The sequence below is a fragment of the Lissotriton helveticus genome, chromosome 6, assembly GCF_964261635.1.
Source record: "Lissotriton helveticus chromosome 6, aLisHel1.1, whole genome shotgun sequence".
NCBI classification, from domain to species: domain Eukaryota; kingdom Metazoa; phylum Chordata; class Amphibia; order Caudata; family Salamandridae; genus Lissotriton; species Lissotriton helveticus.
Window position 1 is genome coordinate 961,303,001 of NC_136067.1, and position 26,478 is coordinate 961,329,478.

Sequence of the window (26,478 nt, forward strand, 5' to 3'; positions counted from 1 at the left end):
TCCAAAGCCTGGTGCCAAGTTGCTCCATTCTCTGCCACCTTCACTGAGCAAAATGTCACCAAGTCCATCCAGTGCCAGCAGAGACAGGAGCAAGGTAGCAGAATGCAGCAGGTTATTGTGTAGATTGTGGAGGTCACAGCAATTACATGCAGTTGGCCATATTACATGGCCATGCCGTCACCATAAATGAAGCTCAACATCATGAGACATTTGGAAAATGGCTATCTTCTTAGAATTGGGTTTTCATTACCAGAATATGAACACTCCGTTCTAACATGTGAGCAATAGATGAGAACACATTTAACCAGCAACATAGGAGAAGGACTACGGTGTCACATACAATAAGTCGAATTGGAGAGGGACCTCAACAGCAAACACAGCAAGTGCCATAATAGAAGAACTACAATTGCACATTCAACAGAAAGAAAAACAGAACAAGCTCAAATTAAAAAGAAACTAATTGATCTCAACTGGGAAAGCGGCAACCTAAGTGATGTAATGATACAGCACATCTAGAAAAATATAAAAAATGCTCAATCATACTTTTCAGGTATTATCCTTAAAGAATTTATTTTTATTTTTAATGTAGCATTTTGTTTTTTTACTCTACCTGACACATATCATAGAGCTTTTACACACTTAGGGCCTCATTTTGACAGCTGTCGGATTAATCATATCATGAATGGGACTGCCCGACTTGTTGTCGGCAGTCCTGCCATGGAAATTACAATGTGACCACCTTCAAGGCATTTTTTTGTATTGCGGTGTGTGCTGCGGGTAGCAGTACAAAAAATGCACATTTTGCATATCCCCACACTATGTGGCAGGCACCGATCGGTGCCTGTCACATGGTGCAGGGATATATAGGGTGCACCATAGGTGGCACCCCCCAAGTCCCATGTCTGAGGGGCAGGGGGTAGAGGAGCCCTCTATGGTCCCCAATGTCCTTTTCCGCCTACCTTATCATGGCGGTTAAACCGCCATGAAACGGCCGGCGGGAAGCGACATCGTAATAACTATGGCAGTGTCTGGCAGGCATCGCCACCGTTGTAGGGATTGTGGTTGCCTTTGATGGTCCGATGGGCTCCTTGAGCCTTTTGGATCAGTGTGTATTGGTCTCTCCAACCACCAACCATCCGCCTGCCATCAAAGGTGGTGAGGCAGGGTGGCGGTTCAACCTCCATCGTAATGAGGCTCCTAGTTAGTACATCATACTTTGAGTACACATTTTCCCACAGTGCAGAACTTGTTGTGCTTTACAGGACAAAGCCTTATTTCCAAGATAGCATCTGTGTTTACCCAAAAGTTCCTGCCACCTGGTAAAAACAATACAACACATACATTGCAATGGAAACCCCTCTTAGGAAGGAGGTAGAATGACACATAAAACAGAGTTGCATGAAGTAAGAGGAGCTTAATCCTTCGAGATGGTCACACAACATTAATGGTAAAGTTTCAAAGCAATCACTGAAGGAGGCTGACCCAAACAAGGTACATCACTTCCAAACTACCTCTGTCTTCACTTAACTTCTTATTTAACTTCCGTAAAATATCTGTTTTCCTAGTGCTCCATTGACAAAAAGCACTGTCTCCTGCACCCCAATCCATTCCCTGAACAACGCGGCCTCTTCTACACCTGCAGAAAAAATACTGTTTCTGCTGCATATTCTCCAGAAACAAAATATTGCTTTCATCCCTAAACACTTAAATAAAATCCATGTTGTTGCCTGCTGCCAGGCATCCCCTGCCAACACCGCCCTATAGTGGGGTTTAGTTACAAAGAAGAGTCTCTTTACAAAGTTTTGAAGCGCCTACTGCCAGGTCACATGGCCTGATGACATATGTTACTCACTCCTAAACTCAGATTAAGACACAGCTAGTCCCAGAAAAACAGGTTTGCGAATTATGTCCAGGATCAATTTGGCATTGAGTGAAGTAAAGACTCTAGAGCGTAGATGTTGTAGGGCGACCATAAGTCGCGTATCATATCTAGATTACCTGTTGTATTCTTTATTAAATGGTATTGTCTGTTCCTCATGCACTTAGTATAACCGCAAATGGTACCATGAAAGATGAGAAAGGGGCAATGAGCAGTGCCATCATGTTGTGTCCTGTACATTTGTGAAGTACAAATGTGCTCATAAAGAGTATGGTTGTGTGAGAGATCATGTAGTCACTTCCAGTTATACTCTACTGCGCTTGACTTCAATGTGAGGGAGTAAAAGTAACAAATCCATTAATCTCTCCGACAGTGCTCTTCATTTGCTTCACATTTGTTTCTACTAAGATTTTAGGATCCTTCGTGGCTGCCTCCACCTACACGTGTTTACGCTTAACAGACGTGTTCTACCTTCTAGCTTTTAAACCAGCATTTTACACCATTGTAGAGATTCTGCATTTTTCAGAAATTAGCCTCTCTGCATTTATCTGGTGTGATATTAGCTGACATGAACTCCTTTTACACTTTGGTGATTTCGGGAGCAAATGTCTTATAGCAAATAATCACCACGGAGCTGGTATATCATGGGGATGACTAATTTATTCACCATCACAGACTCCTGCACCTCTGACTAAACTCACTGAAACGCCCAGATAAATGTACAATATACATGCTATTTAAATTGTTTGGTGCAATGACCCAACCAGTGCATCTCCTATAACTACATTTAGAAGATTGGTTCAATGAAAAGCATAACAACATGTTGACAAAATAGCTACAAATGACTCTTACATTGAAAAAACAACAACGAGTAAAGGTGTTATAAAGAAAATTGTAATAATAGCCATTAAATCTCCCTACTACATATGCAGAATAATATTCAAATTCACTCTGGGTACAATCTATGTGGCTTTCTCTGCACCCTTGAACTTCTTTGCAGAAGAGGTGGATACAAACATCAGATAATTTACCAAATAAAGAAACACAAATATATATTTCAACAAACCAGTCAACCTTACCTACTCATTTCATATTCCACTACTGTTTACCCTTCACCAAAACAGCATTTCCACTGACTTCTTCCACTTACACCGTTGGCCCAAAATTAGCACGTGTTTGGGCACTTGTAAGGGGTTTTGATAAGGACCCAATTACCAACTTTCACACTCAACATACTTTCCTTAGCATTATGGCTAATGTCAACTACCTCTTTGAATTTCATTTGATATTGCTTGACTCGATGTCCATTCCTTTTTTTTGTGATTCCCCTCAAACCCCATTTTCTCATGCATGTAGGACACTTTTTGAACAAGCCTAATCAGCCTATTGGTTTTTCAAAAGGGCTTTTCAACATAACACTACTGGGAGCACTATGGTTCACCAATAGCATTCTGTTGAAACCTTCTTGAATTTCAGCACAATTACCTTACTGCCCACTGATTAATGTGTTTTAAAAACCATTGCTTCGAAGATGGTACAGAGAAATTCTATGATAGCTGATATTAGAATATCTAAAAATCTGATATTTCTTTTAGTTTCAAATTTGTTTTATTGGTTTTAAGAACGACAATAAACAGTACAGCATATAAGAGGCAGAGCAAACACGGAAAGACACCGAGGCATTTGAATACATAGGGTCTGCAAAGCAAACAGGTGTCAGGTAACGCTCGATTTAACCATGGTGTGAAGCCAGGCTTGTAGACGCCTCTTGTGAGGAGGTGCTGAAAGTGTATACATAAGAATTTCAACCAAAATTCCGGCCCCAACCCCCAACCCTTTTCCCCCTTTCCCACCCCACCCAGTGTGCCAGATCCATGAAACTAATATAGCTGTGAACATATAACTGATGGTGCAATCACCCAGATGTGCTCGGGGAGTCATGCGTGTGCTCTATGAGTCGCAGTATGCGGAGGTATCTAGGACACGTGACCTCGTTGAACTCCTTGGATAGTAGAGACAGCAATGGAAGCCATACTTTCCGATAAGCAGCCGTAGAATGTGTGAGCGTAGCCTGAATGCGTTCCATACCCAAAGTAAACCATATTTTATGCAGCCACCCCGCATAAGTGGGTTGGGTGTTAGAACCCCAGAGGGACAGAATGTGTCGTGTAGCGGCCTGCATGGCAATTCCCATCTGGGGGCCTCTGGGGGATTTTAGGGGGAAAGTGAGTGCGTTGGGCAGACCCAAGACGGTGTAAGCTGGGAACCTCGGGAATTCAGTGTCAAATGTAGAGTATATGTCGTCCAAGACTGCTTTCCAGTATTCCTGGATCTCCTTGCATTCCCAGAGGAGGTGAGTTAATGTGCCATGTTCTCCGCACCCTCTCCAACAGAGCGCACTACGTGTGGGGTTACTTTTATGGAGCCGGGCTGGGGTGAGGTGCCAGTAGATGGCCAGCTTCACCGCCGCCTCCCTGCCTGCAGTGTTCCGTGTGGTGTGGGAGGCCCTGTAGTACACAGCTTTCCATTCTGTGGGTGACAGGGTACGCCCTAGTTCCGCCTCCCATCTTGTTTGACCTGCAGTCTTGCCTGAAGGGGCGGGAGGTGTGAGCATCTTGTAAAGTTCTGTGATAAGATGTTTGTCCGATTCTTTCGTTACGAGCCACTTTTCAAAGGTCGTCATGGGCCTGCCGACCAGGGGGGCAACGTCGGGGGTGTGTGAGCCAATGCCTAATTTGGAAATATTGGAATAAGTGTGGGGAGGCAACATCGTAACCCTGAATTATGTCTGATAGGGTAAGAAAACCTTGTAAATCAAAGAGATAGCCGTCAGAGAGCCGGCTGACGCTGCGCCATTGCCGGAACGCCCGGGGGTTATGACCAGGCGAAAGTCAGGATTGTCCAGAATGGGAGTGAGTGGGGAGGGGAAGGTGGTAAGCCCTTTTTTGACCGCCACCGCGTCCCAAATCCGCATGACAGTGCGAGTGATGGTGGATCGTAAGAGATAACGTGGTCTATGTTGTCGGGACAGGAATGGGACCTTGCAAAGGGAAGTGCGGGCCATTGCTCTGTCCTGAAAGAGCCAACGTTTCTCGGACTCCGGTCTAAACCACTCCACCAGGTAGTGAAGATGAGCAGCCTGAAAATATTGGAAAAGGTTGGGGATCCCAAGGCCTCCCTCGTCTGCTCTTCTGTAGGACAATTGTTTGTGCAGGCGCGCCCTCTTGCCTCCCCAGATAAATTGGTGGAAGGCCGCCTGTAAAGCCGCGATGGTACCGGCTGGCGGAAGCACCGGGAGAGTCTGACAAATGTACAGTATCTTAGGTAGGGCCGACATTTTGACTGCTGCGATGCGTCCCAGCAGAGAGAGAGGCTGCTTGGACCAGCGTGCGAGGTCAGACTGAATCTGGGTGGAAAGGGCCGCGTAGTTGAAAGTCATTGTAGATTCTGTGGGCGCGGTGAGAGTTACACCTAAGTACGGGAGGCGCGTTTTCATTGACAGTCCCCCCCGTAGGAAGGTATAGGTGATGGTCGTTGGGCATTGCTGCCCAGAGGCAGGATGAGGGATTTCCCTTTATTAATCTTGAACCCTGATACAGCCCCAAAGGATTCCAGTTCCGCCAGAAAGGCTGGAATCGAGCAATCCGGACGGTCCAAAGCAGCTAGGATGTCATCGGCATGTAGGCCTATCACATGGGGTTCCCTACCAAAGGTCATGCCATGAATGGCAGGGTTATCGCGGATTTTTTGTGCCAGGGGTTCCACATATAGGGCAAATAGGAGGGGCGATAAAGGGCACCCCTGTCTCGTGCCCCGTTGGATCTCAAAAGGGTTCGAAAGCAGGCCCCCCAGGCGGACACGAGCTTGAGGACGGTGATAGCAGCTCGCAATCCAGGCCTGAAATCGATCGCCGACCCGGAAGCGGCGTAGGACCTGCTGGAGGTAGGTCCAGTCTACTCGGTCGAACGCTTTCTCTGCGTCGATCGCCAATAGCGCAGAGTCCGAACCTTGGAAGTGGGCCTTGTCGATCAGATGAAGTATCCGTTTAGTGTTGTCGCTGCATTGGCGGTTGGGGACGAAACCCGATTGGTCAGGTTCCAGAATCCCGGGAAGGCAGGGACCCAGACGCGCCGCCAGGACGCCTGTGAAGATCTTCAAATCCAGGTTGAGTAGGGATGTAGGCCGAAATGCTGAGCAGCATGTGGGCTTTTTACCCGGTTTGGGCAGCACAACTATCTCAGCTGCCAGCATGTCTGAAGGGATGGAGCTCGGACCTTCAAAGGAGTTGAAAAGCCGAGTGAGGATTGGGGCGAGCATCCAACCGAAAATCTTATAGAAACCAGCCGAGAAGCCATCTGGCCCCGGGGACTTATGGGGGTGGAGGCGAGAGATGGCAGCGAGTACCTCATCCACGCGGATAGGGGCATCAAGAGTGTCCGCGTTGTCCTGCGACAGCCCTGTGACGTTCGCCGAGTCCAGGTAAGCGCAAGCCTCCTCCGGTGAGACCGAATCGGCTTTGTACAGGGTGGCATAAAATGTCCTAAATGCGTCTGCGATTTGGGGGTCGCCTGTAATGTCCAGGCCATTGTCGTCAGTGAGGTTAGTGATTTTGGAGCGCTGAATCTCTGCCTTCAGAGCGCTGGCAAGTAAGCGGCCCGTTTTATTGCCGCCCGTATAGTATGAGTGTCGCAGACGCAGTGCGGCAAGTTCGGCACGGTCCGTGTCTAAGCTAGCCAGTTGGGCCCTGGCAGCTTTGAGTTGTCTCCAAATGCGTGGTGCCCCTGTTCGACTATGGACCCTTTCCAGTTCAGAGACCTGGGCAGTGAGGTCGTCCCTCTTGACCTTGCGGTCTTTCGCTTCTGCCAACGCAATGGCAATGAGCTCGCCGCGGATCACTGCCTTCGAGGCTCCCCACAAGGCAGACAGCGAGGTTCCGGGCATGTCATTAATGGCTAGGTAGTCAGTGAGGTGGGCGCGGACCTGTTCCGTGACCTCCGGCCGCTGCAGGAGAGTCTCCCTCAGCCGCCACGTCCCCGGGGATCGGGCAGACGCAGGGACCTGTAGTGTCAGTTCTACTGCATCGTGGTCGGACAATGCCACTGGAACAATGCTTACGTCCTTAAGAGTGGCTAGCAGTTCAGCAGAGCCTAAATAGTGGTCCAGCCTAGCGTATGTGTGGTCAACACGTGAGTAGAATGTGAAGTGTGATATGTTGGGGTGGGTGACCCTCCACAGATCTACCAGCCCCCTTTCTTGCAGCCAGTCTTTACCGGCAGCGGTTATGGTACTAGTGTCTCCATATCGGCGACCCGATCTGTCTGCGTTTGTGTCCATTACCAAGTTAAGGTCCCCCCCAAGAAGTAGGAGCGGGGCAGGAGATTGAAGTGATTCTGAGATGGCTTTCGTCAAAAAGAGTTTTTGCCCTGAGTTTGGGGCGTAGAGAGAGACAATTGTGAAGTGTTGGTTCCCCATAAGGAAGGTGTATGCTAGTAATCTACCCTTGATCTCCCCCGCTTTGACGCCAATGCTACTGCGGAAGCGCTTGGAAACTAGAATAGCCACCCCGCCCTTTTTGTGGGTAAGGAGGAGAAAAACTGCTGGGGAAAAGCGTGCGCACGCATTCTATGCCAATCCTTAGGTAGGAGGTGGGTCTCTTGTAAGAGGCATATGTCCGCCCCAGTATTCTCCAGGTATGAAAGCACGGCCCTACGCTTAATCGGATTGTTCAGGCCCTTCACATTGAGGGTTAGTATCTTTAAATTAGACTCCATCCCTAGAAATCAAACGCGCCACAAGCCATAGACAGGTGTAGCAAGGCGAACCTGTTGCTGCCAGCAAAAGCACATACCCCTGGTGTGTCCGACGTTGAGTCAAGAAGCATTGTAGTCCCGCAGGATCCCCTGGCACACTGAGTCCCTCCCCTAGTCCCCCCCTCTGACCCCCCCCAACAACCCCCCGCAAACTTCCCCATGGCCCCCAACCCTCCCCCCTCCCCAAAGGACCAACCCGGCACCCCAACTGGCCCCAACTGCGGTCCCCCACCCAGATCCCTCCCCCCCACCCCTCACCCGGTCCCATCAAAAGAAGGTATAGTCCCAGTCCTGTTGGTCCACTCAGGACTGTGGTAAAGTTTTGTACACGGGTCATATCCGGCGGCGGCCATTCCGGCCCCCCACCCGACCCCCCCTGCCGCACGGGCATAGTGTGCTGTAAGCAATCCCCTGAACGAAAGGACAGATCACTCAGAAGGGGAAGTTTCTTTGGCCCCCTCCGCCACCGCCGTTGCTCGTTCCTGTGTGATAGCAGAGGCATCCGGTTTCAAGCGGCGTAGGGGGGATCGCCTGCGGCCCACCAGCTGCCAGCCCCCTCCGGATGGCCCCTGCGATGGCCTCAATATGGGCTCGTCATCCTCCTGGTCAAGCCCCAAGAGGGTGCAGGTGTCCTTAAGTGATCGTAGTTGGTGTAGTCTACCGTTCCATTTGAATATTAGTCTGAACGGGTGCCCCCAGGAGTAGGGGATCTCTTGTTGTCGCAGGAAGTCCGTCGCTTTCTTAAATTCCTTTCGTTTTTGCAGAGTAATGGATGACAGGTCCTGATATAAGGCTATGGAGTGACCTTGAAATTGAAGGGGCTGTGCTTGCCGGGCTTCTCGGAGAATCCGCTCCTTCAGCGGGAAATCAGGGAGGAAAGCCAAGATGTCCGGTGGTGGGGCAGTAGCGCGCCGAGGCAGCCCAACTCTGTGTGCCCTATCAATACGGATGGCAAAGTCCGCTGGCTCCCCCAGGATGGTTCTGAAGAGGTCTTGCAGGTACCCCGTGACATCAGTCCCCTCTGTTTTCTGAGGGACCCCCCGGACCCATATGTTGTTGCGACGGGAACGATTCTCAAGGTCCTCCGCGTGTGCCTGAAGGTCCAGCTGTTGGTCGGTGAGTCGCAGGACTTCTTGTTGGAGTTGTTCGATTTCACTGCTTCTGGTTTGGTCTGCTTCCTCTATGGCAACCACCCGCTCCCCGAGGCCCTCCACATCCCGCCGGAGCTCTCGGACCTCACCCGCCACGTCCTGTTTCAAGGACTTGAAGTCTTCCCTGAGGGAGTTAAATAGTGTTTCAAGGAAGGATCTGGTAATGGGTATCTGATCATCCTCCGGTGCTGGTGAGGGTTTTGTGGCCGTCGGGGAGGGTGGATCTCTGCTAGGCTTGGGCTGATTTTTGGCCAAGAGTTCGGGGAGTGTCTGATGCCCCTTCTTTCCTCGTAGTCCCGCCATATCGAGATTAGCTCTGAACGCTGAGGAGCAGTGCGGGTGTCCGATAAATGAGGGTTAAGAGGAGTCGTGCTGTCCCCGGGCTTGCTCCCTCGCGAGTCCTTCGGTGGTATCGAGGCCTGCGGTGTTATCGAAGCCAGCGCCAGCAGGGCCTCTCTGGTCAGCCCCCGCTCCGGGAGCCCGAATGCACCCCCCGAAGGTGTTCGGCGGTGCCCACTTCCACTCTCTGCACCTCCCAAGTCGGTCACCTCAAGGGCGGCCCTCCGCAGTGATTTCGGCTCGCCGGGGGGTTCACAGGGTACTGCGGTGGCTTCTCTTCCGTGTGGTCTGCAGCTGGCAGGGTCCGCGTAGTGCTGCAGGGGCGCGCCGGCGGCCGAAAACGGTGGGGCAGAAGGCCCAAAGCCGGGGCCTCAGTTTTCACGACTCCTGGCCAGTCTTTGCCCCCTCAGCGGCCGGATCGCGGAGACAGCGGTGTGCGCCGGTCTGGGCCCCGAGGTCAGTTCTCCGGTGGGTAATGGGCCCCTGCGCCAGGTAGTGCGTAGCGAGAGCAGCCCTCCCCTCGGGACCCTCAGGCCACACTGGTAGGCCCCGCAGGCGTGTGCGTCGTCCCGCTTGCCCCGGCATTGATGCGGTCCGACCCTCAGGCCCCCTGTCAGCCCTCTCGCCGGGGGCTCGATCGTGCCCCCCGAGCCCTCGCTGCGTCGCGTTCGCACTCTCTCCTCACCTTCCTCGCTTGTCTGGTGCGGGGCACCTCTCTGCTGTTCTTCTCAGCAGGCCTCAGCCTTCAGCTCCGTGCAGCTCTCCCGCAAGGTCCCTCAGTGCATTGAGCGGGCGGGATATGTTCCAGCGCTGCGGGGGTGTGGCAGCAGGGCAGCGCCAAAGGCCGCGGCCGCCAGCGCAGAAGGCCCAAAGCCGGGGCCTCGATTTTCGCGACTTCCGGCAGGTCCGTTCCTCAGCACCGGCCGGGTCGCGGCAGCAGGAGTGCGCGTCAGTTCGGGCCCTCGCTCCGGGAATGTCGGCGGGGATTCCCGCCGGTCGGCTCCCAGGTGCTCCGTTCGTCCCACCGCCGGGGGGGAAGCAGGGGCAGCAAGTGAGTGTCCAGTCGACCCTCGGCCGCGATCCGGCGTGCTCAGTCTCCGGAGCCTCCCAAAACCGCCCCGGCCACTCGACTCACGGGGTCACCGCTGCTGTCCGCTGTCCTTCACAACAATTTCCCGTGCTTTAGGGAGGTTAGGCTGTGCATATAGGTGCGTTTAGGCGGAATCGGGCAGGGAGCCTCGGAGACCTGCGTCCGATCACGCCGCCATCTTGGACACGCCCCTGATATTTCTTTTGACACAAATTGAACTCTATTGCCTGCAATCATTTGTTTGGGAAGCCTTTAAATAGTCCTAAAAAGTTGTATCATTGCTTTGGTATTCCATTTAAACATGAATTGTACCTCCCGCCACTTGTTATAATATTCAGCAAGCACCACTAAAGAATATATTTGCCCAATAGCTCATGAAAAGGTCCAACAAAGTTGCCTGCTAATTTAACCAACGGCCATAAGACAATTCCATTGACTGCATTCTTGGGGTAGAGATCTTCAAATGCTTAGCACTCTTAAAACATACCACACAATTCTTAACTACTTTGCTAATCTGAGCATTCATGGGGCTTTGAAATGCAGCCATAGTTCTCATTTTAGTAATAGTTTGGCCTAAATGTTCCTTTTGACCAGAAAACACTCAGTGCCTGTTTTAAATTTCAGCAGACAGGTTACTCCTTCACAAAAGTGGTAGATATTCTGTCCGCTGAAATATAAATCACATAGGATATTATGGGATTTCTATTTCGGAGTAACCAGTCCGCTGACATCGAAATCAGGCCCTAACTAGCATCTACGGTCACAACACATTCTATAGTAGGCTCATAAGGAGACACAATCTTCTCAAATACTATTTCTTGTTTCAAATCCTTAAATTCAAACGCACTTAAATCATCATTTTTCTTCGTAAGGAAGGATTGTACGTTTTCAGTCTTCACAGAAAACATCTGAATGCATTTGCAATAAATCTCATGTACTTCCAAAAATGACACCACTTGGTCTCCATTAGGGGGTGTTTTAACTATAGCTTCTACATGACAAAGATGAGGATCCAATCCTTAATGGCTAATACCATGACCTAAATATTCAACAGATTCCCTAGCAAAGTTACATTTGCCATTGTTGACTACAATGCCCTCCTCGTTAAATCTAAATAGAACAGTATGTAAAATCCTATCATGCTCTACTTTATCGCATCAACCAATTAAAATGCCATTCTTGAATGTTACTGTAACTTTGATGCCAGAAAGTACTCTTTCCATAATTTTCTGAAAAACAGAGTTAGCTGATGCTAAGCTGAAGTGCATCCTCTTGAATTGGAATGTATCAACTGGTGAGATATTTAGATGAAGAATCCAGCACAATTGGGGATATGTGGATGCTGGGTAAATCTTTCTGAAGTACCTCGCGTTTGCAAATGTGGTTTTAATGTAATCAATTTTTGGCAAAGAATATGAGTCTGCCCATCTCTCCTTATTCAAATTCCTGGGATCCCCAGACACACACACACATTCATACACACTCTTACTTTGCAACTCTCTTACATGTGACAAACAATGGAGATAGTCATAGAGATGACTCGACTGATTCAATTGGCCCATCTTCACACGTTTTCTTATGTTCATCTCCAAGGACTTCCTTAACGCTCAATATCAGGTACCTCAACTTATGTTTAATGAGAGTGGAACGTTCTTTCACTCTTATTTTGAGCATTAACACATGTATTTGTCTTAACTTGCCTGAAAATTAGATCTATTCTTGTACGCATGGTGAGTCTCAGTAAGGCCCAACAAGTGAGGTTTTAACACAAAGAGTTCCCCCCAACTAGTCGGCACTTTCTGGCATGGGTCAGTCCTGTGACGTTCCAACACATATACTTTAAGTCAGGTATTAAATAAACTCCATAAACTCAATTCAGTCATCTCCCCCCTTATTCCATCATCTTCCCCCTTTTTTTCTACCAGTGAGTTTCTAGCTAATATGTGGCTATTTAACAACCTCCCTACCTAACCCCCCACCCCACTGCTCCAGCAGATTTACAAGGAGCCGCTATCTACTGATGCCAACCCTCGCCTACCCTTACTAAACCCTCCCAGTACCTACAGAAAGGAATCATCCGCTGCCCTGCTGTCGCTGACTGACAGCTTTGAGAGAGAACATCCCCCAGCACCCCCAGACTCCCGAAGCCTCCCACCACCGCCCATTCTACACCACCTATATATATGAAGAGTCCAAAAAAAAAATATATTGAGAAATAGACATCTCCGTGTCCCCAAGGAATGCCTCCTTCTCTTTTAAGATCGGCTACTGGTATCCGACTGCCACTTTGCAAATGCTTGTTTGGCTTCTAGTACAGTAAAGAAAGAATGTGAGTGTCCATCTTTAGAAACCTTAAGATGGGCTGGTTCCTGCAAGAAGACTTGTGAGCAGACTGCCTTGAAATGATCCATTAGCTGTAGCAGCTTCCACTCTTTATCTAATGTGGATTTACACAAACAGTTTCACATAGATTGCTTGTCACAGCAATAAATTGCCCAAATAAACCAATATAGGCAGAGAAAATGACGACTTGGGTTGATTCTCTTGAGAGAGAACCAGAGGCAGCCGATGCACGCGCTGTACTTGTGTATCCATATCCCAGTCCGCCAAGTCTGGAAATGTATTCTGGAAGAGGCTGACAATATATGCCAATGGGTCGGAACCTTCTCTCCCTTCTGGTATGCAAGAAATCCTCAAATTCTGCCTGCGTTGACGGTTTTCAAAGTCCTCTACTTTTGCCTGCAGAAATGCTAGCTGAGTCTCTTGAGTTTTGGTCACTCGCACAGTGAAAGAATTAGCCTCTTCCCCTGCTACTTTAAATCTGTGACTTCCGATGATAGCAGGGTAACCGGGGTGATGATGTCCGTCAATGCTTGTTTAATCTCTCTGCTGTCTGTTTTGACTTGCAAATAATATTTTTGGGCCTCTGCTCTCTGAGTGACTAGCGCCTGCATGACTGTAGACAAGGAAGGTTCCTCATAATTAGCCGAGTGCAGCACTTTCGTGGAGTCTAGTAGTTCTGTTAGTGCAGAAGATAAAGATAAAGAACTAGAAAATCTAATAATCACTCTGCCAGAATTCGTGTATGAGTTGTCCAGTTGAGTTAGTGGAGCGACAGAATTAGAGCAGGGGTGCGATGATGATAGCGGATCTTCAACTTCGGCTGCTGCAGACTCCATATTACCAGAGTTAGACAGTCGAGAGATAATAGCTTTAACATCCCCCTTTGAAGCCACCCATTTACGCAAAGGGCTGAAGCCTGGACCTGGGCCGGCCTTTGTGCGACTCAAGACAGAATCCTTGAGTCGCCTTACTGAGGCAGTAGCTGGAGGTTCAATGCCACCAAGTCCCTTGCCTCCCTTAGCCACTCTAGCAGTTTTAGGACCTTTTACCTTGACGCCTTTCCCCTGTTGGGGTACAGATCTTCGAAACATTGGATTCTATTGCCTCATTTGTCAAGTCTGTTGATTCAGATTGCTGAGCCGTGGGCCCCACCTGTGCACAAGTCTGTATATCTATAATAGAATGAAAAGAATCAGGATGGCCAACAGTATCAACCCAAAAGTCGGCAATACCTGAACTAGATTGTTGCTGGTTCCCTGGTTCAAGTGTACTGTCAATTTGAGAATAACCATCACTCAAGCACTGATTACTCATGCAGGGTTGCGCTTGAAATTGCGCCGCATTTGTATAAGTGTGCCATGTATATTGGTAAGCGTAGGAGAGACAGCTTTAATATCACAGCAGGCCATTTTTCCTAGAAAGATATTTTTTTTCCCTCTTCAAAATCCATATTCACCATACCAATTGACGGAGAGCCCTTTGCCCTGCTACTCCCTTGCTGTTCTGGGCCAGAGATGTTGATCCGATAGCAGGACAAGCCAGGGAGCCTTCCCTCTCCCCCAGACTTCCTGAACAGCAGCAATCAGGACCTCAGCTATCTCAGAACTCGGAATAGGAGTTTTGAGCCACAGGTCCAGGGCAGGTCAGCTGCCCTACCAGAACGTAGCAGCCGAAGAATCGGTTTTCCCAGCTGGGAACCGGGATTAAGCGATGCGTCCAGAGAAGACGCCAAGTCCTCAGCCACATTGCCATCATACTCAATACACCCCCAGCCCGGGGCAGAAATCCCGTGTCCTGCAGCAGGAAGCTTCTCTGCACGGCCGCGTCCCTTCAGAGCAGGAAGCCACTGTGGAGCCATTCCTTTGATAGGTGCCACCGCCAAAGTCCAGCCAAGGTTTGGAGCCCGAGTGATGCTCCTTGGATCAGAAGACAAAGGCAGGCACAGCAGGAACCAACGTGCCAATCTGCTTGCGAAGATGTGACTGGGCACAGTCAATGACCCAATCCGGCATATCAGCAGTCTCCGTTAAATGGTTAGTCCAGTTATGGTGGTGAAAAGCGAATAGACATGCTTAATTTCTGGGCTGTGTAGAGTGTAACTGGTGGGAAGGTGAGGTGGGGTTGCTGGGGGCAATGAAGTCCACGGGGGAGAGCTAGGGGAGGCGCCCTCTGAAGTGGAGCCAATCCACCATCTTCCTTCCCGATCTCAGCTAAAAAACTTGGATTTGACATACTTGTTTTCACCTCATAGGCGATCTCTATTCGAGGGGTAGCCACATTGAAATCTAGGAACCTTACAGCTACAGTTGTACGTACACTAGCTGATTCTAAGGGGAGATGGGCAATTGCTCAGTTACTGATCTCAGAGTGTAAGACCACAATTTGTGTGGTATACAGCCCTAATACTGATTGCCCAGATGTTTTTCACTATTTAAGTTCAGAACTACTGGGGTGGGTTGGGGATTCGACAGTTATGGGGGATTTGAAGTGCATTATAGATAACAAGATTGACACTACTAATACCAAAACTTGGGCTAGAATGGTCAGGACAAGGGCAGCTATTCTTAATCTTATTTACATACACGAACTGGATGAAGCTTGGAGGAGATTGTTTCCAATATTGCCAGGCTATACATACTACTCATCCCCACATAAACAGTACTCTCAAATTGACATGATCCTTACTAAGAGACTCTTGTTGGAAAAGGCACGCATAGAGGTTTGCCTCAAAATTACATCTGATCACAATCCAGTTATGTTAACTTTGCAGATTCAGTTGGGGGATAGAGAACCTCTCCGGGCTTTCTCATTTCCTAGACACTTACTTAGCAGCTTAGAGTTCCAGGTATATATGCAAAGAACACTTGGGGAGTACTTAGAAAATATTAGGGGCACTGCTTCAATCTCAACGGTGTGGGACTGTAGGAAGGCTTACATTAGGGGGGCCACTCTCAAGTATGTCTTAACACAGAATCGGCACGTAATCCGGGAGGCAGAGCAGGAACATTGGGTTTACTTAGATTTGCAACAGCAATACGCAAGAGCTATTGCAGTAAGGGACGTAGTGGAACATTCAACATACCTTCAGCTTTTAGAAGCATGAGCTAAGCTTAATAGAGGGCTAATTGATAAAGTTGATATCAATTATCATAAGTATAAAACTTTGCAATATGAGTACAGGGAGAGGGTTGGCCATTTGCTGGGTACTCAGATCACTACTAGAGGGCGTGATCCAGCAGTAAATTAATAGAAGGGGTAGGCGGTCTATCTTATACTCGACTACTGGATATAACTGAACAGTTTAGACTATTTTACGCCACTTGATATGGTGAATCCGCCCCCTATAATAAACACACTTCTCTAGAATATATACAGGAGAGTGCTTTACCAATCCTTTACCCTTTGGAGTTTGCACTACTGCAAAAAGACATAGAGCTGGGTGAGGTTGAGGATGCAATTAACTCTCTACCCTCAGGCAATGCGGTCGGTGAAGACATCATTCCGCTTGAATTCTACGAAATCTTTAAGGACATCTGTCTTCACTCAATTAAATAGGGACATTATTAATGGGGCTGATCCCCCTGTATCTCGGAGTATCACCAACATTGTGGTATTCCCTAAGAAGGGTAAACCAATAGAGGACAGAGGCACTTATTGCCCTATATCACTGATCAATGCCAAGGCTAAAAATTCTAAAATCTTGGCCTCACGTCTGGCTCCTCTCATCCGTCAAATAGTTTTGGAGTTACAGCACGGCTTTGTCCCTGGCAGAGATACGGCGGCTCATATCAACACAGCTATTGCCGCCTTTGACATCTCCAGTAAACTAAATAAACATATAGTAAAGGACGGGCCCTCTAGAGCCACGCGGGTTATACAACCACCTGTTATGCCTTCCCAAGGATGAATAGTCGGTCAGACAGTAGGGAAGGAAAAGTTAAATTTATTCAGGTATGTACTCTGCAGAGGAGCCCAGTCAGACCTTCATCCTAGGATGTTTGTCAAGGGGACTGGCTTTCCCAGGCATTGAAATGACAATTATACATTTCAGCAGGAGCAAGACACACTCACCCAGTAACTTTCCACAGAAGACAGCAAGAGACAAAGAGGGGCACACAGGGATGAGATTAGAGTCTGAGACCGGGTACACACTATCTCTCTCTGGCAAGGTCATTCTGTTTGTCCCTGCAGCTGAGCCAGTGGGAGCAGGCTCCGTCTCATGGGAGAGGTATGCAAAAGTATAAACAATATAGCCACTAGTACAGCAAGGTCCAACCTTAGGAGAAAATGCACCCCAGCAGCTTTCTGCTGAAGCAAGCAGTACATACACATTCAGTCACAGTCTAATATGGATTTCAAAATACAAAATGGAGCCACAGGTGCTAACTTAAGCCTGCATTCTATTAGGACAGCTCAGTGAGTTGCCTACAAATGTGGCAGCGGGTACTAACTTAGCCATATAATGCTAACCTAATTTAGCACAGTGCAAGAATAACACATCTAAGGGATTTTCAGACTAACACAATAGGGATGGTTATGCTCAATGTTGAAAAGACCTTTGATCGAGTTGCCTGGGAAGCCCTATTGCTCACTATGTTGACATTTGGCCTAGGTTTGTTTCTGTTGTCCAGAAACTGTATAAAAACTTGGTGGCAACAGTTAAGCTAAACAGTTTTTCATCAGCCCAGTTTTCAGTTCAAAGGGGAAAGCAGCAGGGCTGTCCGCTATCCCGTTTCCTGGTTGCCCTGTATATTAAGCCTTTTATAAGGCATTTGCTGCAAAATGTAACGATTTCTCCAATATGCCTCAGGGGCCTAGAATTAAAACTGACTGCATATGCAGATGACATTGAAGGGCCGATTCCGATCTCGGTCAGAAGGGCACCGAATCGGGTTTGGCATTAGCAGACCCGATTTGGAGGCTGAATTTCCATCCGGTTCGTACACGGGTCCGGACGTCGAAGTATGATGCGAACAAGCGCGAAATGTCCGTCCGAATGGTTTCTGGGTCCGAACCGCTCCGTACGACTCAGCGGTAAGCTAACCGTGGCGCGCATTGGGACGTTTCACGACCGAGCAAGTATGATGCTCGATTCAGACAGCCTACTCAAGTCGGAGCTTCCTGCTCACAATAGCTCCCGGAGATGGACTTTGGGGGTCCGCATCGGACCCCCTGTTACCCGCAGCCTTACGACTCTGACACAGGGGGAGACCCATGGGTCTCCCCAACACAGGCATGTACGGTGCGGATGGCACCGGTGCGTACCCACTGTAGGGGGCGCACTTGTCCGCAACATACCCATTCAGTTAATGGGAGCCCATGTACGCACCGTACGACCGGCTTCCATTGACTTCCATGGGAGTCCGACCGAACCGAGTTCGACAGAATACGGCCGCATCGTACTCGCTCGGTCGGACTGCAGGAGTCCGGATCGGTCGGAAAACACCCCGGATCCAGCTTGGTCGGAGTGATTTCCGACCCAGATCGGAATCGGCCCCTGAGTGTAGAGATTTAAGGCAACCAAAATGCAGACCATTTGTAGTGTCAAATCATCATTGCGAGGCTTTAGCACTCCACTTTGTGAAGAAAGTGGAGTTGATTTACCAGGGCCTCTCTACAGGGAGCACCCTTATTGAGAACGCTGTGCTGGCAGGGACAGACACTTGGGTGAATAAATATTTGTTAACTTTTCCTTTGCTGTCGCCCCAGGAGTTCGAGATCTTAAGTGCAAAAATCAAGTCAGGTTCGCCAGCTGACCCGGTGGCGGCAATTTATTTTTGCCAGCTCCAACCACTTATCTCCCCTGTGGCCTTGAATTGGTCAACCTTTCACTGAAATCAGCCTCTGTCCCAAAGGGCGTGGAAGCATGCAATAATCATTCCACTGTTAAAAAAGCCATCACTTGACCCGGGCAACCCTGGCAACTGCCGCCCCATATCTCAGCTCCCTTTTATGGCGAAAGTGGTGGAGGCACACGTAAATTTCATCTTGTCTAAATACATCGATGTGCATAACATCTTTCACCCTTCCCAACATGGGTTTCGCCCCCGCCATAGCACTGAATCAGCTCTTCTTGCTGTCACGGAATCCATCCGAAGCCGGCTGGATGTAGGTGACTCTGCGGCCTTGGTCCTATTGGATCTAAGCTCTGCTTTTGATACGGTGTCCCATGCGATCCTTCTTCAACGTCTTTGGCCGGTTGGAATCAGGGATGGTGCCCTGGAGTGGATTTGTTCCTTCCTGGCTGGGCGGTTGTTTCAAGTGTCAGTGCCGCCTTTTCATTCTCAGGAATATGCCCTGTGTCGGGGGGGGTACCTCAAGGTTCCATCTTGAGCCCACTTTTATTCAATCTGTATGTGGGACCTTTGGCGGAGGTGGCCAGAGGCATGGGGTTATCCTTGGTGTCGTACGCAGACGATACCCAGCTGGTGATCGCTTTTTCTAAAAAATGCCGCGCCAACCTGGAGAACTTCAAAGAGGATCTGTCGATTATCTCGGACTGGATGAAGGCTAACTGCCTCTAACTAAATGCCAGTAAATCCGAGATTCTACTGTATGGGAAGGACCAGGAACTCTGGTCAGAGCAGTGGTGGCCTGGTCATCTGAAACCCGCTCCGTCACCGAAGGAGACGGTGAAGAACTTGGGTGTCTGGTTCGACACCGGAGTAACATTTGAGAAGCAGACAAAAGCTGTTGCCGCTGTTTGCTTCGGGCTCCTGAGAGGCCTGAGGCCCTTGCTTGGGTTTTTTCCTCCCAGATTACGCCAAACCATCTTGCAGCCCTCCATTCTTGCGAGGCTTGATTATGGCAATGCCTTATATCTGGGTGCCAATAAAGCGAGCATTAAACGCCTGCAGAGGGTCCAGAACGCGGCAGCACGTATGCTAGTGGCACTCCCAAGATTTCAATCAGTGGCCCGGGTTCTCTTGAAGTTGCACTGGCTGCCAATTGAAGCTCGCATTCAGTTTAAGGTGCTGTTCATTGCGCATAAAATTCTGAGGCATCAAGCCCCTATGGGGCTATTGGGTTTACTGAAGCCCTATTTACCCAGGCGTGCTCTGCGTTCTGCCAATCATGGTCTGGTCTCTGTCCCTCGAGTAAGGAAAGCGAGGGCAGGGGGTCGTTTGGCCTTTTGGCGCCCAAACTTTGGAATTCCCTCCCAGCAAGCATAGAATCCGAGTCATCCCTAATCTTTTGACGTTTCGGAAGTCCCTAAAAACATGGCATTTCCCCACTATCTGATATTTGACGCTCTGGAGTTTCTCTGACTTTCTTCTGGTTTCTGGTTGCGCTGGGTCGCCTCGTCGCTGAGGCAGCCATGCGCATTATAAATCCTGTATAAATAAATAAATACTCCTGCATATGTAATAATTGTCAGAAAGAACCAAAGACTACAATCAATTTACCAAAAATACAAAAGGTTAACATTTATTAAGTTTTTGAACCATGAAAGAAAATTTATATTGAATAATTCATTCACTTTCATATCCGTCATACAAACTCACAACCATACTGAAAACAGATTAAAAACATTGTTATAATAATAACACATTATCATGAATTAATTAATCAGTACAAAATGTGCAAAACACTATCAGAAGAGGGGCACAAATTCAATTGCCTGGTGGAATTCTACACGAGTTTCGGCACTGCCAAAGTGCCTTCATCAGGAAGACGGCCACAGTGAAAGCAATTGTTGAATTCTTAATTTAGATAGTAGACATATAGTCGAAAAAGGACAATACGATATTTTGAAGATAATCTTGAAAACAAATGACGATGGGACATCAGTTTTTGCTGCAGCATGCCGAACTATATCCTGATGTGATTTCAATAAGAGTATACTAATTGTCCAATTGACATGCATCGTCTGGACAGGCAAAAAGGATTAGTCTTGTCTGTAGATAACCATAATTATTACATATGCAGCAGTATCAAATGGTCCGCATTTTGGTTGCCATAAATCTGTACACTCTTTGACTTTTTCCCTACTTTAAGGAACCTTATTAGGAACTGTAGGGGACCTCTTCTTTACACTGGTTACCTGCAGCCTGTCTGCGTGGGACTTTCTCTTGTTTGTCTATTTATTTAATGGTTGAATATTTGCATTGAATTTTGAGGTGTCATAGTTGCATAAGAGTTCCTGTAATTAAGGTCACAGGTCACTAAATCTGGTGGTTGGTAATTTCTCTACTTTATGCAGATGACATTGCCATCTTTTCTTCTAATCCAGTTGATGCTCTAGTTGAAATTACATGAGTGGCTGAGTCGTTTGGTTCCTTTTCCGGCTATAAATTAAATTTGACTAAAACCCAGACAATTTTAAATTTTCAACCTAAAACGGTGCCTGTATCACTTGGGATTATAAGAACAGATACCTATCTGGGAGTTTGTCTCAGTAGTCAAATAGATGATGTGGTCTCTTTGAATTATGAGCAACTTCTTAAAACAGTTTTGGTGAAACTTCGGAGATGGCATTGGATCCCTGTCAGTATATACAGAAGATGTAATATAGTTAAAATGAATAGCCTCCCCAAATTTTTATATTTACATTGGTCAATAACCCTGCGGGTTCCGTGGTCCTTCTTTAAGCATTTAGACAGTGCCATATGTAGCATCATATGGGGATACAGGCACGCCTGCAGGGCTCTTGGTATATTAAACTATCTTACAAACAAGGGGTTTTTAAGCTCCTAGATTTATTTTTGGGCTGCATTTGCTAGTTGGATCCAAAGCTTGCTCATTGGGCCTGATATTGGCTATCATATCAGCTAGCCTATGGACTGGTCACTGTGTTCATGCTGTATAAGACTTCTGTCCCCAATTATTTTAAGTGGGTCAGGTTCAAGGTAATCAGAGACATTACTAGCATTTGGCTAGACATCTGTAAGGAATACTCTTTGCCCGTTCTGCATCAGAATACAGTATTATGGGGTAACCCTATGCTGCCTAACATATCTCATGACCACATTGGAAAATGCTAGCAGAATAAGGGCATTAATTGACTTGAAGAATTATATGATGGGCATGGATTTTGATCTTTTTTAGGTCTGAAAGATGAGTTTGGGCATTCACAGAGTACATTTTTCAAATTTCTGCAAGTTCGGGACTACTTCTTATAGGACCAGAGGCTATTAGAAACATCAAGCCCCTCAGAAATATTATCAGCATTATATTTGACCTCCAGCAGAGGAACTATCGGTACTGTCTATCAGAAATCTTTAGCCGTTGTCAGCGATGACAGCTTGCAGAAAGTTTTCATCTTGTATTGAACGCCTGAGCTTATCTAAAAATGGGCTACTTTGCAATCTTCTGCTAAATCATTCTGTCCTAAATGCCAAGTCTTTACTGCAGATTTAAGACACATGCTTGTTACCTGTCCTAGGCTTAACATATTTTGGAGAGATGTATCTTTCATACTTACATCACTTCACGGTCGTAGTGTTCAACTTACTGAGAAGGAAAAGTCCTATGGACCATATGAGATGTGGCTAGCCACGTGAGCTTAGTAGCTGCAATTGTTATAGCACGTGCCCGCTTATGTAGAGCCCGAGTCTGGTTTAACAGTACAAGCCCAAACGTTAATGAAGTCTGGGTCTTACCCAGGCAAGTGTATGAAATGGAGCTTGCTCTAGCCGGAGGCCCAGATCCTTTGTAAAAATTTAAAAGGGTTTGGTCTAGTCTCCAATAAGTGTAACGTATCATTGTCACTTTGTATTTTGTCACTATTCTTCCTTTATTACAATTCTGTAATTGTGTTCTGACTTTCGTACTCCTCCTTCATATATACCTCTATAGCTTTACTTTTCTTTTTTTCTATTCTCTCTCTTTTTCTAGTGGCTATAATTGAGTGATATCAACTTGAATTACGTTGGAATTTGTGTTTCTATTTTTTACATGATATCTATGTTTTATCTTTTCTTATGTTTCTTCATTTCTATATTGTGTTACGGCTAAATACATTTTTTTAACTTGCCTGAAAATACACCTCTTGTTTTTTGGGGAAAAAAGATGGCGGACTGAAGACACCGCCCGGTGTAGCTTGGAACCGTAGCTCCCCTCACCTTAACGAATTTTGACTGAGAGATGTTTGTTCCGCCTTAAGGTTAACACGGAGCAAAACGGTTTGCAACTCGACTCCACATCGGACTTCACATCGGATGAAAGACTTTTTTTAGCGCTGATTTACCTTCAGAAGAGTTACTGCTGCTCTGTGCGAGGAGACGAATGCAGCTCCTGTTAGCGGGAGGACACGCCGGCAGGGACCCGTGGTCGGAGGCAGGCTGGGCTCATTGGGCTCGCCGGACGCTGCTGTCTTGGCTCGGCTCCTCGGGTCTGGCTCATGGTTTTGCTGTTCGCGCCTGGAGGCTGGCGAGTGCTTCACGCTTTGGCACTGGGGGAGATTGCTTCCAGGTGAATGCCGGCGCAGCGTGTGTAATGGCCCCGAAGAACCCGCCGCGGAGCACGAGAACTGTGAAAGGAACACCAGCTGCAATTACGGCGGAAAACGAGGGTCAGGGTACTAGAGAGGCCGCCGCTGCAAATAATGGCTTGGCCGAGAAACGTGTGGTGGGTGAAAAGCAAAAGACTTCTGCAAAGTCTTTCGGGAAAGAAGGAGATGGGATAAGTTTGCAGAGCCCACACATTACTGGGAAACAGGACAAGGCTGCAGTAACAGTGGGTAAGCAGCTGATCATACGACCTCCTATGTTTACTGTTGTAGATAAAAACACCAGTATAAAAACGAAAGACACTTGTGTAGATTTTGATGCTGTTCTCTCTATAAATAATGGCGCAACAGCACTAATGCATAAGGACAATTCTAAAGATATGGAGAGAGCAGAATGCGCTGATAATGCCGTTATTGCTGTTAATACTGAACAGGTATTTGTATTATCAATGGCTGATAATAATGATAATAATGATACAGAACAGTCACTCCCACAGGTACATGCGCTGGATTTAGAGGGCTCGGAGATAGCGGATGAAGAGTCAGAACCAAGTGGCGCTGAGTTAAATAATGTACCTCTTAACACGAACTATGTGACTTTGGTAACTGACACCGAGATTCAGGTGATGGAGGCACATAATACTATGGAGGACCCTGAAGCAGTCGGGCCCCCTAGTGAATTTGGAAGGGGGAATTATGAGAAACAAAACGGATCCAACGATGAATATGAGGAACTGGGAGATGATGAAGACAATGTTGGGGTGGACTCTTCTCAGGATCTGTTGAAATCACTGGCTAGGAAAAAAGGGAGAGGGAAGGCTAAAAATAAATCAAAGAATAAGAAAAATACTAATCCCTCCACTCTCTCTACGACCATAACATATGCAAATACTAGAGGCAAACCTATAATTGATGAGAGCCCATTGCGGAAATGGATTCAAGCTAAAGGAGGGGTAAAAACAATGGCCTTACGATTATCAGGAAACAGCTCCATGGGATTGCCCATTCCCCCACAAGATGAACATGACAGCGTAAACCAACCAACACTGAATAAATCTATTGGGGAGACGAGGTCTCTTGAAACAAGTGGTGGCAGGGAAGAGATAAATGACAAAGAAAAGGAGGATGTTGTAAACTCTACCCTTTCTACCAGAGAAGACAAGGAAGCACATATGTCCTTAGGTTTGTCTCCAGAAACAATCTCCCAGGGGGCTACTTTATCTGATACTCCATTGGCAGAGGTCCCTTCCTTGGCCTTAATCCTGAATACACTGACCGAACAACGATCTGAAGCACAACAATACTTCTTGCAATTGAAAGAGGATAATACAAAGACACAAAATTATCTACTAGAAGTCAATAGTAAAATGAATACTATCACTCAAGAAGTAGAAGAATTATAACAGAGGGTGGTGCAAATTGAAGAACAATCAGTAAATAATGAACAAAAAGGTACTCGTCATGATGAAGAGATCCGTGCTCTACAGTACAAAATTGAGGACATGGAAAACAGGCAAAGAAGACAGAATCTTAGACTTTTCGGGATCCCAGAAGGAACTGAAGGCTCAGACCCTCGTGCATATATTGTTAAACTTTTTCAACGAGCTTTCCCCGATCTGGCGGACTGGGACTGGGACTCTCAGTTACAAAGAGTTCACAGACTACCGTTAGTTAATAGAAATAAAGGAAACAAATTTCCTCGTCCGTTTCTGATTTTCTTTGGAACTTTTTTATTGAGGCAGGCGGTTTCTCTAAAAGCAAAACCTAATTCCCCAATTGTTACGGAAGATGTAACTTTCTTTGTTAGGTCAGACCTCTGCAAGACGACTATGGAGAGACGATGGAACTTACGTCAGTACCTGACTTTCGTTTGTATTATATGGTTACTGTATTACAGTATATACAAGGATTAATCGGGGGGAATGTAGATGATATAAGATTGCAAGATATGTCTACAAAGATTTATACTGTTGTACTAGGGTCAAATGCAAGTAATTGTTTTTTAAAATGTATAGACTATAGTTACTTTAAGAGAACTAGGTTCAAAACTGTGAGAGCTGCAGTTACGATATGGAATGCTTTTATGAAGAAAGTCAAACTAGGTAGATTTAATAGATATGTTTGGTTACATAATAACATTTCGCTCCCGGGAGAAATTTTTGCTGATCAAACTATGATAGAATGGGAAGCGTGTGGTATAATGCAAATAGGGGATTTATTCGATCAAGAAGGTTTTAAGCAATTTACGGATTTGAGAGAAGAATATGGCATCAGTAATAGGGGCTTCTTCAAGTATTTACAGATCAGAAGCTTTTTAAAGAACAAATCTGGAGGGCCTGCAGGTTTCAACAAGATAGAATTGTTGGACAAAATCAGGGGATCAGGGGAGTGTACCATAAGGTCTTTCTATGCTGCTTTGGTGAAGGAGAAACAGGATGATCTAGAGAAATACAGTACAAAGTGGGCAGACAAACTGGGTGTTGATAGTATTTTATTTATGGAATCCTTAAACTTAGGATGCACAATATTAAGTGCTGCACCCCTGCGGTCCCAGCACTACAAAACGCTCTACTTTCTTTATCATACGCCCGCGAAAATAGCAAAATGGGGAGGGAACACAGGAATAAATTGCCCGCGTTGTAATGAGTTGGAAGCGGATAGTATTCATATCTTTGCAACATGTCCACAGCTACACTCATTGATAAGGGAAATAGAGGGATTCTTAGACAGATCTCTGGGGATTAATATTCGTCTCACAACATCCTGTATAATGTTAGGAGTAGCTGAGCAAGGTCATGATCAATTTTTGGAATTTTTATTTGTAATAATGGCAGTGTATAGACTGACAATAGCCAGGGCTTGGTTAGATAAAAATCCCCCCAAATTTCAAGATTGGTTGGCTTCCATGCTGTATGCTCATAAGATAGAAGAAAATGTTTACGCACGGAAAGGTAGGGGAGGTAGACGTATGGGGAAGAGAATATGGGACCCACTAACCATATGGAAAGAGAATCAAAAGAAAAATTGACTAATTAATAGGGAGTCTTTACCCATCATATACTTATTTGTTATTCTTCTTCTCTTTTTCTCTTTTTTTTTTTTTTTTTTAGTCTTTGTTATTTTGACTTTACTATTCCTTGCATATTCAATGAATGGTCTTGTTGAACTAAATGTCAAGTAGGTATGAGTTATTGTCTAAAACGTGTAAAATTGGTTTATTGTGTAAAGGTATTTTGTAATATCAAATGTGCCTATGTAACTAAAGGAAAATAAAAAATCTTTTTATAAAAAAAAAAAAAAAAAAAAAGGAACTTACGTCAGTTAATTGGTTCTTTTAAAGCAACAGGGGCTCAAGTTTTTCTTCAGGAACCTGCTTGTTTAAAAGTCATTAAAGCTGGTCATACATATTTTCTCAA